This window comes from Sinohyriopsis cumingii, chromosome 11, assembly GCF_028554795.1.
Source record: "Sinohyriopsis cumingii isolate HCF-2022 chromosome 11, ASM2855479v2, whole genome shotgun sequence".
In the NCBI taxonomy this organism is placed as follows: domain Eukaryota; kingdom Metazoa; phylum Mollusca; class Bivalvia; order Unionida; family Unionidae; genus Sinohyriopsis; species Sinohyriopsis cumingii.
Window position 1 is genome coordinate 16,698,939 of NC_142971.1, and position 13,179 is coordinate 16,712,117.

The 13,179-nt window shown below is 35.9% G+C and overlaps 1 pseudogene across 1 annotated transcript in view; it reads right to left on the reverse strand.

The window, feature by feature from the left end:
* Positions 1-13,179, reverse strand: part of LOC149787664 (sodium- and chloride-dependent GABA transporter 1-like) — a 72,598-nt pseudogene that overhangs the window by 36,422 nt on the left and 22,997 nt on the right. The window contains exons 2-4 of the transcript XR_016424084.1: positions 2,609-2,852; positions 2,098-2,229; positions 263-442 (exon numbers count right to left, since the gene is read on the reverse strand). The product of XR_016424084.1 is annotated as a sodium- and chloride-dependent GABA transporter 1-like (transcript). The remainder of the gene's footprint in view (positions 1-262; positions 443-2,097; positions 2,230-2,608; positions 2,853-13,179) is intronic.

The window sequence follows — 13,179 nt, forward strand, 5'->3', positions numbered from 1 at the left end:
AATTATATCATTTAACCATGTACATAAATTTCATATAAAGCCACTGCTACTGTTTTAGCAAGGTGATAGAGTTTGCGCAGTTATTATTAGTAATACAAACTATATTTGTTAAACAAGAATGGACACTGGAGACAATATCCAGGAATATTTATTTAATAACTCTTTGTTGAAAGGTGGCTACAGGTTTTGTACATATGCACATGCACAAATCAGAGAGTTCTTTAACATTTATGTTGTTTGAAAGTTCCTTTTTTTAACTTACTAGAATTTGAATCTATTTGGCTGCCATCTTCACAATATATAGAATTCCATGAGTTGTTACACTTTGTCCAAGGCAACTCTGAGGTCATTGATGCAAAGAAATAGAGCACCGTATGGGAGACAACAACATTATAATACAAGGTTATAATCAAGTTAATGACAACTGCTGCAATTCCAACACCTGCAATAGAAAACAAACTACATGTGGCATACTAAAAAGTGTACACTGATGCTCTATTGGCCAAAATGAATTTCCAGGAATTCAAGATAACACTATTTCTTTTCTGTAATTGCTGAGTGTTAAAACCAGCTCTGATATTTTTGAGCAATAATATTTTCAAATGAGCCAGTGTGGCAGCATTGGATGTAAATTTGGCACCATTCTGATTGAGCCACACTGGACACAGCTAGAAGACTTGTGATGAAAAACCCCATGTTGATAAGACCATATATTCCAAAAAATTAGTGATATGTTTTTCAGTATGTTCATTGTGGCAGCACTGTCTGAGGTTAGATCAGCACCATTTTCATTAACAAAAAAAAAAACTTGATATCATTATTATTCCAGTGTAAACCCCATGTCGACTTGACTTCGATTTTTGGAGTAGAAATATAAAGATTTTCAAGATGGCTGTCATGGTTGCCATATTGGATATTAGGTTGAAACCATTTCGATTTGGGACCAACTAGACATTATAAGATGTCTTTTAGAAAAACCTCAGGTTAACTGTCCATTCAGGATGAACAAGATGGTTACTGTGGCAGCCATACCGGATATCTAAGCAGTACCATTTTCAGTTAGGACCAACTAGGCATCATAAAAAGACTTCTGTTGCAAATCCAATGCTGATACAACCATCTATTCATGTTAAATAGCTATAGCAAGATTTTCAAAATGATCACTGTGGTGACCATATTGATTATCCATGCAGCACCATTTTCATTTATGACCAACCATACATGATAAAATGTCTTTCAGTAAAACTCCAATGCCAATAAGTAATTCTGTTCAGAAGATATAGCAATAACAAGATTTCCAAGATGACTGCTCTGGTGGGCATATTGGACATCAGATTGGAAACATTTTTGTTCAGAAAGAACTAGACATCATAAGAAGTCCTTCAGTGAAAACCCCTTGTCAGCATGACTTACTTTCTGTTGAGGGGGATAAGCGATGACAAAATGGCTGCAATGGTAGCCACATTGGATGTATCGATGACATCACTTCCATCTAGGACCAACCAGAGATCATAAGAAGACTTTTAGGGTAAAAAACATGTTAACTATCCATTCAGAAGGAACAAGATTTTCAAAATGGTTGCTCTTGTGGCCACACTAGATACCTGAGATATCTGTTTCATTTAAGACCAACTAGACATTGGGATGTATGTGTATGCAATGTTTCATGGCAATCCTCCAAGTTGTAAGAAGAAGTAATGATGAGAAACTTGTGCTAGCAGACATACAGATGATGGGCTACAGACATACAGATGATGGGCTACAGACATACAGACGATGGGCTACAGACATACAGACGATGGGCTACATCTTTCGCATAAGCTCTTCTGAACTATGACCTGACAAATTCAAACATTTGATGTGAGTGTGCTTTTAGATAATGAGTTTTTAGTTATATATGCTATAGTATACCTGATTATCTAAATGAATGCTTTTTTAAAGCTAGCTCTGCATCTTTACTGCATCTAAAAAAAGGAAACAATATCAGGAAAAAAATTAAATAGCCATTCAATTAACAAACAACCAAGTCTGAAGAAGTCAAACCAGAGCTTGATGCATGCCTTTCTCTCTCTCTCTCTCTCTCTCTCTCTCTCTCACCTTTAAATAAAGGATTAATTTTCCATATTGTGATGGGTCCAAGGCTAGCAAATTGCCCCAATGCAAGTTCCAGGTAAAACAAAGGTAAACCAACTGCTGCCAACATTATGGTGTATGGTATGAGGAAAGCTCCTGGAAAAGAAGAAAAAGAGATATAAAATGAATTAAATCCAGTCAGAGATAGAGAGATTTAAAATGAATTAAATCCAGTCAGAGATAGAGAGATATAAAATGAATTAAATCCAGTCAGAGACAGAGCCCGTCATCAGAACAATGTTAACAATATATGCATATACTTTTCCAATGATCAACCGGTTTAGCCAGCAAGTACCTAAAAGTAAAAATATGAAAACTGTAACATTTTTTAACTTTGATGTGAATGAAATTAGCCTCATGGAACTTTCAGGATTTTCTACCTTTTCTCAACTAGCATGTTAATAATGCAGACCCCCATCCCCACCCCCAAAACAAAAAAATATTTTTAACAGAGAAACTCTATTTCTAGACTTACCTCCACCATTTTTGTAGCACAAATATGGAAAACGCCACACGTTGCCCAGGCCTACTGCTGCGGCTACACATGTCAGGAGGAATTCAAGTTGCCCGCCCCACGTGGCTCTTTCACCAGACTCGTCTCCAGTTTCATCATACCTCAAATCTGTCTTTAACGGTCCAGTTTCTGTGACACAAGGGAGCTCGATTATTGAACTACCCACTAAACTTTGTTCCTCTGGTGCATTTAAGTCTATCTCTTTCTGAAAAAGGGGGATAAAAAGATCTTTTGAGATGACAAATATCTAGCAATAATGTGGACCTAAATTACACATATTTTGCTACTAATGCTTTTAGACCAATTTCAAGACCTTTCCAAGCAAGGTCTCTGTCCATATTTTAAAACATCAACTTTAATTGGTAATCATCGAATAATGTCCATATTTTAAAACATCAACTTTTGTAATCATCAAATAATGTCCATATTTTAAAACATATCAGTTTTGGTAATCATCAAATAATGTCCATATTTTACAACATATCAACTTTGGTAATCATCAAATAATGTCCATATTTTAAAACATATCAACTTTGGTAATCATCAAATAATGTCCATATTTTAAAACGTATCAACTTTGGTAAAATCATCAAATAATGTCCATATTTTAAAACATATCAACTTTGGTAATCATCAAGTAATGTTCATATTTTAAAACATATCAGCTTTGGTAATCATCAAATAATGTCCATATTTTAAAACATATCAACTTTGGTGATCATCAAATAATGTTCATATTTTAAAACACATCAACTTTGGTAATCATCAAATAATGTCCATATTTTAAAACATATCAACTTTGGTAATCATCAAAAAATTTTAAGAGAAACTTATCAAAAGAAAGAACATCGTAAATCGATTTTCAATAGACGTTATTTTATGAAAATGAAGCGCTTTGTTTTACTTTTTAATTAAAGGATAGAAGTCGAGCATATTATGGAAGAATACCAATTTGTAATTGATTACGAAAAAAGATGACGATGATAAGGTTTACAGATTCCATGGAATTTCCGACCATATCTTCCTAGACTGAACCTGGAAAAGTTAACTTGACAGAATATAATTTGTCCCTGTCTCTCTTTTCTTCCATTTTTGTTTTTGTAAGTGAATGCATGATGAGACGCCTCTATACACCATACAGATCAAACCTTATCACACCCATCTTCAAATACCTCGGTGCTATGTTTTTTCTTACTTCCCAAAATGATGAAAACAATCCACTTTTCACATTCAAAATTGTTCATTTCTTTGTTTTGTTTTGTTTTTTTTTTGTGGTTTTTTTTTAGGCATATCAGTTAATGTCTAGATTGTTTCATCATTAGATTTTTTATTAGAATACTGATGAAAACATGATAATATATTTATCCAGTTTAGGCTGCTAAACAAGTATGATACACAAAACTACGTAGCGTTTTATTTATGTGAATCCACAATTTGATATCAATCGACTGACAACCATTTCTTTAAAATCTGTTTCAACTTAGAGAATGTTATTTAAGCTAGATAGTACTGGGAGGCAATTTACTGCTAAAAAGGAATACACAAATAATGTATTAAAGACAGAGTACTAATCCATTTTCAAAGCTTGAATCACAGATAATTTTTTTTCATCGCCAGAAAGGAATACTCAAATAGGGAATTAAAGAGATTCAACAAATCCATTCTCACAGCTTAAATCACAGACTTTCACAAAAAAGAGTCATTAAAAAGAATTATTACTTTATATTTTAATGCTGAACCAACTAGACAGTGCAAAACTCTTGCAGTTAAAACCTCATGTCAGTGTGACGTTCCGTTGAGGAGTAGCGGTAAAAAGTTGTTCAAGATGGCTGCCATGACGTCCATGTTGGATTGGCACAATTTTTATTTCGGAACAACCAGACATCATAGGAAGTATTTTGATGAATAATCCATGTCGATATGACCACCCAACCAGGAGAAGTAGCGATAACAAGATCATAAATTTATACTGAATATGAGATCGGCACCATATGTATTTAGGACCCAACAGAAATCATAAGAAGTCTATTTGTGAAAATCCCATGTCAGTGTAGCCATCTTTTCAAGAGGAGTAGTGACAATAATATTTTCAAGATGGTTGCTGTGGTGGCCATATTGGAAGTCCGTGTGGCACCATTTTCATTTGGGACCAACTAGAGCTTGAGAGGGTTATGTGTATAAAGTTTCTTGAAGGACAGATGGAAGACGGAAGGTCATCCCATAAGCTGTTTTGGTCTGTAAAGAGTAATTACACGGTCTCTTACAAAGACAGTAGTACTGAATGAAGGCTTCAGTTACATCCCCTGTCCATCGACGCATTTAATTGGAACAAGTTTATCAGTTGTCGGGTTTGTAAATAATATAATATTTGATTTTATTCATCCAATGTAACCAAGTTATCAAAAAGAAGGGGGAAAAAGATGAAACTTCGTGAAATCGAAAACTTGCAAGACTGTAGATCAAATAATTTACAAACGATAGATAATTTATCTGACATTTGTGATTGTTAATAAAATGGAATAGACGCATTTCGTCATTAATAAATAAAATACAGAATAAAATACACACAAAAAACTTGGACATACAGATAGATCCAGAACTTGTGTGATATAAAGACAAGTAAACAATGTGTTTTACTTACAATAAAATACGTAGTATGCCTTTAGATTAAACAAAGAGTGAATGTCTAGACTAAAAAGATTTAAAAGATTACGAATTACTTGCTACTTGTTTCCCTTTCAACATAATAATTTTTACAAGCTGCATTTAAACTTTCGTTGATTTTCGAAAGGGATCCCGCAATGATGCTTGTGACCTCCAGCGCTGTTGCAGCACCATTTACTTAATTGTAATCAAACAAGCATTAAGCCAGCAAATTTAATTTCGATAACGAATCGGTTCTCCATGGAAACATCGTGTGATATTTCACACGGAAATGCTTCGTAGCCACGCTGGTTGTTCCGGTTGATGTTGTTGCCATTGCTGCTAATAATCAGCCGATGAAAAATGATCGATTGTACTTGCTCTTACTGTTAATAGATTAAACATATTATTATTATTATTATTATTATTAACAAATACCTGCAGTTGCCGTACTTGAAATTGCATGACCACGTTTTAAAAAAGGACGAAAATGAGCAGAAAATGAGTGAAAAGGAGCTCGTGCACTAAAAATACTATGGAAAAGAACTTTAAGCATTACTTATTTTAAAAAAGTACTTTTCAAAGTCGAAAATTACTAAGAGTTAATTTTCAACTGGAATCTAAATAAGGTGACTGAAACTATATAATACCTGCTGTCACACGTTTTCTTTATTGTACCTTTTTTCTTTTTCAGTGCTGCTTTGACTGTATTTACAATTAAGAAATGGTGTTTCAAGTAATTAAGTAAAATGAATCCACACCTTTTACAATAAAAATAAATACAATAGAACTAGGTATGTTTGTACGTGTTTCGGCAGTAACGTTTGATTCATAGTCTAATATGAAAGTGCTCATAGCAAATTTATTTTTTAAATATATTTTTAGTATACACAAATCATACAGCTATCACCATAAAACGTGCGCAAAAACGTTTTCATAACGCGTTCATTTAATTAAACAACTAAGGGGGGGGGGGGCATGTCATAGACCAGAGGTGATCCGGTGGCGGTTGATTTTATATGCAACATCATCTGCAATTTTACCACGTAAAAGTTTATTTAATTTTAATATTTCCTTAACAACTTATAATAACAATATCAAACAGCGGTTAGAATCCAATCATTCAATAATAACAATAGTTCTTAAAATGTTCCTAAGACTAATTGTCTTGTTCCGCCACATTCGTACCGTTGCAATTTGTTCCTTGCGGCTCACATTATTTCATTTCCGGTGAATCTTCATTCATTTGCCAATTTCCTTTCGTTGACTGTTTCTAGCCATATTCTGCTTCAATGTGGCTTTATTATCTTGGTAGAAAAAATCAAAAGTACGTTATGAAAGCAAAATATTTACGTGTAACTGACCTAAAAGTTTCCAAAATAGGGTTATTAGGAAGCTCTTATTTTAATGCGTCTTAAAACTTAAAATGTAAAAAGTCGTTAAACTGCCCCTGCATAAAAGTAGCTTAGCTAACTCATTTGCAGCCTCGAAGTCGATACTACATATCCTATCTCGAATGTATGCCGATAGGTGCCATTCGGACAATATCGGCTATCTACTATAGGACTCACGGTACTAATTCAGTTCCCATAGTAAACCTATGCAAAAAATTCAATAACTTAAAATTTTTGAGTGCTCATGATCAAATATATATTTATCAGTATAGATGAAACCTGGATGTCATCTTCTGTGTAGAGGAAAGGATATGAGCCGCGGCATTTTCTGGACCTATATGTGATTGAAACATGTGCTTTCAATTCCGTACCAAAGAGTGAGGTGCTAATTTTAGTAATGAGTGTTCCAAACTCAAGACTATTAAAGGACTGAATTCCATCAATAAAACAATGTCTCTATATTTTTTTTCTCACTTAAACTAGGATAAGCTCTCAAAAGATTATTTTTCCTAAAACATAACTTACATTATTAACCAATCCTGGTCAGCCAAACCCATATATACTCTACCCATTTCCAGGCTGGTTCCCATTTTTCCATATCATTAGTACCGTGTGTCCAAAACAAGACTAGGGTTGACTTTCATTGAACTATGTTTACATTTGCGACTTCTGTGCCAATCCACCTCACAGTCCAATCGTAGAAATAACAGATGTGGTCCAAATAGATTACAGTTTCTTCTCAGCAAAGAAATTTTCAGGGAACAAAATGATTGATTTATCACTGTTCTGACACAACCGAGGCATACTTTGTCTCGCAGAAATTGTTGAGGAGGTCCTAAGGTAGTCAACAACGCCGATGTAACTTCGCAGTTAGATATAGACGAGAATAGTAGTTGCAGGGGCTGTTATCGTTATGTAAGGAAAATCCGTGTTAAAATGGGTCCATGATTAATTACGATGGGTGGGACTTTTTAACGTCATGCTGCAATGGTAATGGAAGAATATTTTACATTTGATTTTGGGGTGGTAGGAGAATCAATGCGAATTAACATTAACGAACAATTAAATTTAATCTTCGTGTGGGGGAAAATGATTTTCTGTCGAATTCGGATGTTATATATGTTTTCTTTTATCCGACCTAATATCAAAAGGTTGGTCCCTTAATGGGCACTAGCGTACTCTTTGGGAAGTACATTACGACAAGTTTTGAATGGTATGGCTATCTTTGGGAATTGAACAATATGTATAACACCTTGAGACTTTTGAAAATTTCACATTTAGGGACTCTATGGGACTTATGGAGATTTTAACAATAAGTATGTGCTTAAAGACACGACCAGAGAGAGAGAGAGAGAGAGAGAGAGAGAAAGAGTTCAGCAAAATCCTTCTCTGTTTTAAATAAAAAGAGCCTATTAAATACATTATATAACCTTCAAGTCATTAATTATTTTGTAACAAAAAAAAAATAATTCGCGGCTGGAAAGAAAACCTATGTTCTATCGTTGACGATTCAACAGTCGGTCTCTGGTGTGAATTTAACACTACGTTCACACTCCAGGTGTTATAAACAGAAATCAGACAGACCTAAGGACGGATAACGACTCACTCAAATAGAACAGTACCTATCGTTTCTGATATACTCCTTTTTGATTGACTAATGCCTAAAGTGACTAGCCAATACCCATTGTTACTGATTAAAAAGAAACAAACTATTGTGACTAACCAAGATAAATTCTAACTGACCGATACCTATTCTGACAGACCAACACCTATCTGTCAAATGTCCTTGCAAATGATGAGTCACTTTGACAAATGTCACCCTCTTAATACTCTGAAGATTGAAATTACAATTCATATTCAAGCAGCAAGAGGAAGACCTTATTCAATCAACACAATTGCAGCGATATATACACTTTGTCAAAAACAAACCCTCGAGTTCTAAATTTGGCTTAAGGTTTTGTGTACTTTTAAACAGCAAGCATAAGTACATAGTTTCTATCTAAAGCCAGTATAGCATAATAACAGAGTACAAATATGAATGGAGAGACGGACAAATACATAACTACAGACAGTTATTTATTTTTACAATCCAGCACACGCTTAATAACCATACAAGCCCCACATTCATAAACCAAGAACCATCGTTACCATCCACAACCAACCATTGACTAAAGAAGGTGGATCTATGTCATGGTCACTAACGCATATAATTACAATCCCGCACCTACTTTCACCATCCAACACCCAATTTTACAAATAAAACGTACAAAGGAAAGTGGACTTATGTGGTTATGACTAATATCCATCAGTCTTTGTCAAATGTTTACAGTTTACATGAAAAATGAACTGTTTTCGCAATGAAATTAGTCTTTATGAAGTTTGCATAAGTGACCGCTCATTGTATTAAACGCGGCGACATTTTGAGGGGAATCCTCACTGGATGATGAGATAACGGGCCAACACAAGATCGGTTATCTAATTAGGCAAGATAACAAGGAGCCATCTGGCGTAATACCCTGTAGTGTATACACAATACTGCATAATACGCGCTAACAACATGGATAGCTAACGTACATTAATCTTCATTTGCTGACTGTAATGTCCATGTAGTCCACTTGAACCCACTCGCAAGTCACTAAGATAAAAAATCTGGATTAAGTACGTAAATATATATATTTGATTGAAATTTAATGAACAATATAGTCTATAGATATAGAGAGGTAACAAGGTCAGTCGTCAGATGCGAGGTATCTGTTTAACAGGCACAGATCTCACTTATTATAGAACCTTCTACGACAATGACTATGTAAAGCTTATTTACCAAGTTGGAACGAAAACCGATTGGCTACTGGTGTAGATTTGACGCCATTTTTGAACAAACAATAGGCTATACATGGCGGCCATTACAACTGGTGGAGGAAAACCCGGTAAGGACCACCAACCCACGCCGTTAATTAGGTGGTAAGACGGCGACCTATATCACAAATATCAGGGGGGATATGTCTTACACTGTAGGACTAAGGGTTGCCATAAATCTTCTTTTTACTGAATATGTATCCTCTTGGTCCCTTACATTTCTATACAGATACAACCCCTCTCCGAAGTAGCCTCTTTTTCAAAGTTCAAATATAGTAACCCTAATGTAAGACGTATCACATGTGTGGTGTGACGGGTTGTTATGCCGCCACTGTGATAGGTGTGTTATGTTTGGGGTGGGGTGCTCCCAATATTTTATTTAGTTTATTATAGAAATCCCACCCAGGCTCGATTTTAGTTGGAAGTTTAATTAGTGAAAGATAGATGTAAAGCTCCGAGCCCAGAGTCAGCAAACCCGACCTTTACATGATTGAATATACAAAAATATGAAATTCAACGAATAACAATTTAATAATAATTCAACAGTCAAGTGTTTCAAATTTCCCAAGTACTCTCCTTCCGCTCGACCCATCATTTGATTAGTAGTGTGAGATAGTTTTCCATCTGTCCTTGTATTCTACTCATCTGTGTATTCTTCTCTATTATTCCTCCAATTCCTTCTCCCCTTCCTCTCGACTTTCTCCAAATTCCCTCTCCTCCAAGACTTCTCTATACTCCTCCTCCTTCACCACTTTCTCCTCCTCGACTCCTTTTCCTCTTCCTCCTCCTCGACTCTCTCCACCGACTAGACTTGTCGACTCCGACTGTTCTGCTAGTCTCACTTCCGTCTCACCTCTTATAGACTCTGAACTCAACTGAACCGGAAGTTCTGTCCCCCCAAAATGGTTCCAGTGAAAACACAAGGATGATACAATATTTTCCTTAGCCCTCTCATCTCACACTACACCCAGCCTATCATCAGATAACGGCTATTAAATTTCTTCGCTCACGCATTCATTCACATCGAAATACTCGTACCTTCTTGTATGGTAAAACAACGTCGTAATAAAAACACCGTATCAATTACTTCTCATACATACATCAATAAATTGCATCACATCAGTACATATTTATAATCCCACTATACCAAACAATATCACATCAATCAGGCGCATTTCATTATATTACAACTAAAACAAGTACACAAATATTCAAATATCCATGCTCTGATATATCTATACATCCATATTAACTAACCTTACACAATTCAACCATTTTCCAAATTCACAATTCAAGCATGTGAAATTCTAACATATCACATGAATAAATGCACTAGTTTACTACGAAGTAACCTATTAGCGAATTACAAAATTAATTTTGACCAAAAGCAAACAGTCTACATAATTCTATACATAATACTCAATTACGCCTGTAAATGATCACTACAAAGGTAATTCTACGTACTAACGATCCTAGTAATTAAATATACATTCTACACATAACTACAATTACAATGCCGTAATATTCTGCTAAAATCGAGCAAATAACTTACTGATCTTTACGAAGCTTTGTCTTTCCTTAGAATCTCCTCACTAAGTTATACCCCCAAATTACGAGTGGCTTCCTCGGAGTAACCCTATGATGCTCAGCAATCTCCCTAGGCGAGACTAAATTTTCGCTTGCTAGTTAGCAGTTATAATTTGGTTCGAAAATGTTATTACCTCCTCTATCTCAATTCCGATTAGATGTCACTTTGACCCGATCCAATCAAATTTAGCGGACAATGTCCTTCTCGCTGTCTGTCCACGTGAGGACGGATTTAGAACAGGCCCAGTTTTCCCCTCGCGAGTCCTCTGATCTTAGGAATAGGTTGTAACACATAGGTGGGAAGTCGCGCGATCTAACACCTGTGCCGATTCAAGATAACGGGTCTTCTCTCTTGTCACGGTAACCTTGCGTAAGAAATTAACTCTAGCCTGCGGCAATGTTTAGACATCAAACCATGGTTTGTAATAATACCTTAGTTTATACACGACTTGCTAAATGGAGCTGAGCAAACGTGACAACATGCTTATATATGTTTTGATGCTACGTCTGCCTGCCTAAAAAAAAGGCGTTGGTACAGTGTTCCGATGTTTACTGATTTCGGAACGAGCGACCAAACGAAGCTATCTAAACACTTTCTTCCACATCAGTATATTTTATTCGTTTCGTTAAAAAAATATTCTTCAACCTAATCCGATTTCAGCATTCCCGGCTTTTATCGCATTCCAACCAGCTGGACGGAACATGAAAATGCGCCCATTTGCTACTGTCCGGTTTAGATTCCAGCAAAATAAGAAAAATCAATTTAATTCAGACTTGTGGTAGAGTGTCGATATGGCCTGCCAAGTGTGCGAGATATTCCTGAAAATGTTACCTCTCATTCTCCTGTCAGTCGACTTTGTAATAAAGCCTCTGCTTCAAATACATGCACAATGCATGGTTGACAGGAGAGGTGGCAGTGAGACGGCTTATGATAAGAGTATTGCCAAAATGTCCACTGTGTAAAAAAAAAGTACCATTTAGCAAATTCTATACTATGGTGCAATGTGAAATAAGACAAAAAGAAAGAGTAGTAGTTATAATAGCAATAAACAAGAGAGAGAGAGAGGTACCGGAGAAGCAATATGCTATATCTAGACGGAAATTTCGACAAGAAAACATTATACAAAATCACAGAATATATAATCGGTACAATGATGTATTGTGGACAGGTTATCACAATTGGGAGATGGCAACATTCTTACCAGGGAGGGGAGGTGGGAAAGGGGCTTCGGTTTACCGCCCGCGTAGGGCGTGTACCGCGAAATGTGGACTGGAGCCCCGGCCTTACCTCTCACCTCAGGAATTTTAAACTCTTCTACAAAAGGAACTTTCTAGATACAGTCCGGGGGGGGGGATGGGGGGGGTCCGGTGTATCGTCAAGCACGGGCTGGATCCCTATCCTCATCTTTCACCTCATGGAGGAAAATAAAAACACAATTAACTAGACTTTTCTATATAAAAAAAAACTTCGGTGCCTCTAAATGACTTTTTTTCCCCTCTATCTGACCAACACATAAAAATAGAAAGGGTAACTCATAGAATAGGGAACTAACAAAATAGAAAGATTTAAATCTTAGGAGGGAAACAGGGGACCTTCATGTGGATAAAGTACGATGCATAGCAGTCGCAGGGCTATGTCACAAGGCGCCACCCGAAGTGGACAGGCCTGCGGACGAGTATCAGAAAACCCCACATGAAGTAAATAAACGCTACAACAAAAACACGGGGACTAATAAGTTATCCTCTACTAACCCACTAATAAATCTCTAAACCCTATTGGAACTTCTTTAGTTTCATAAAATAAATAATAAAGAGGAGGCTTAACTAGAGTCATGAGAAACAACACAATTAAATAAAGAAAGTGTGGACCCAGAATCGAATACAGCTTGCCTCATTTTGTTAAATTAGTATTTAATGCGAGGAACGCCACAAAATAACCACTCATATAAAACACTAGGTTTTATTTTATTTTCACTTGTAGTACACGGATCACTCGCCAAAATTCTAAATTGACAAAGTTTTTTGCCGTCCCTACATACAGACTATATAGCA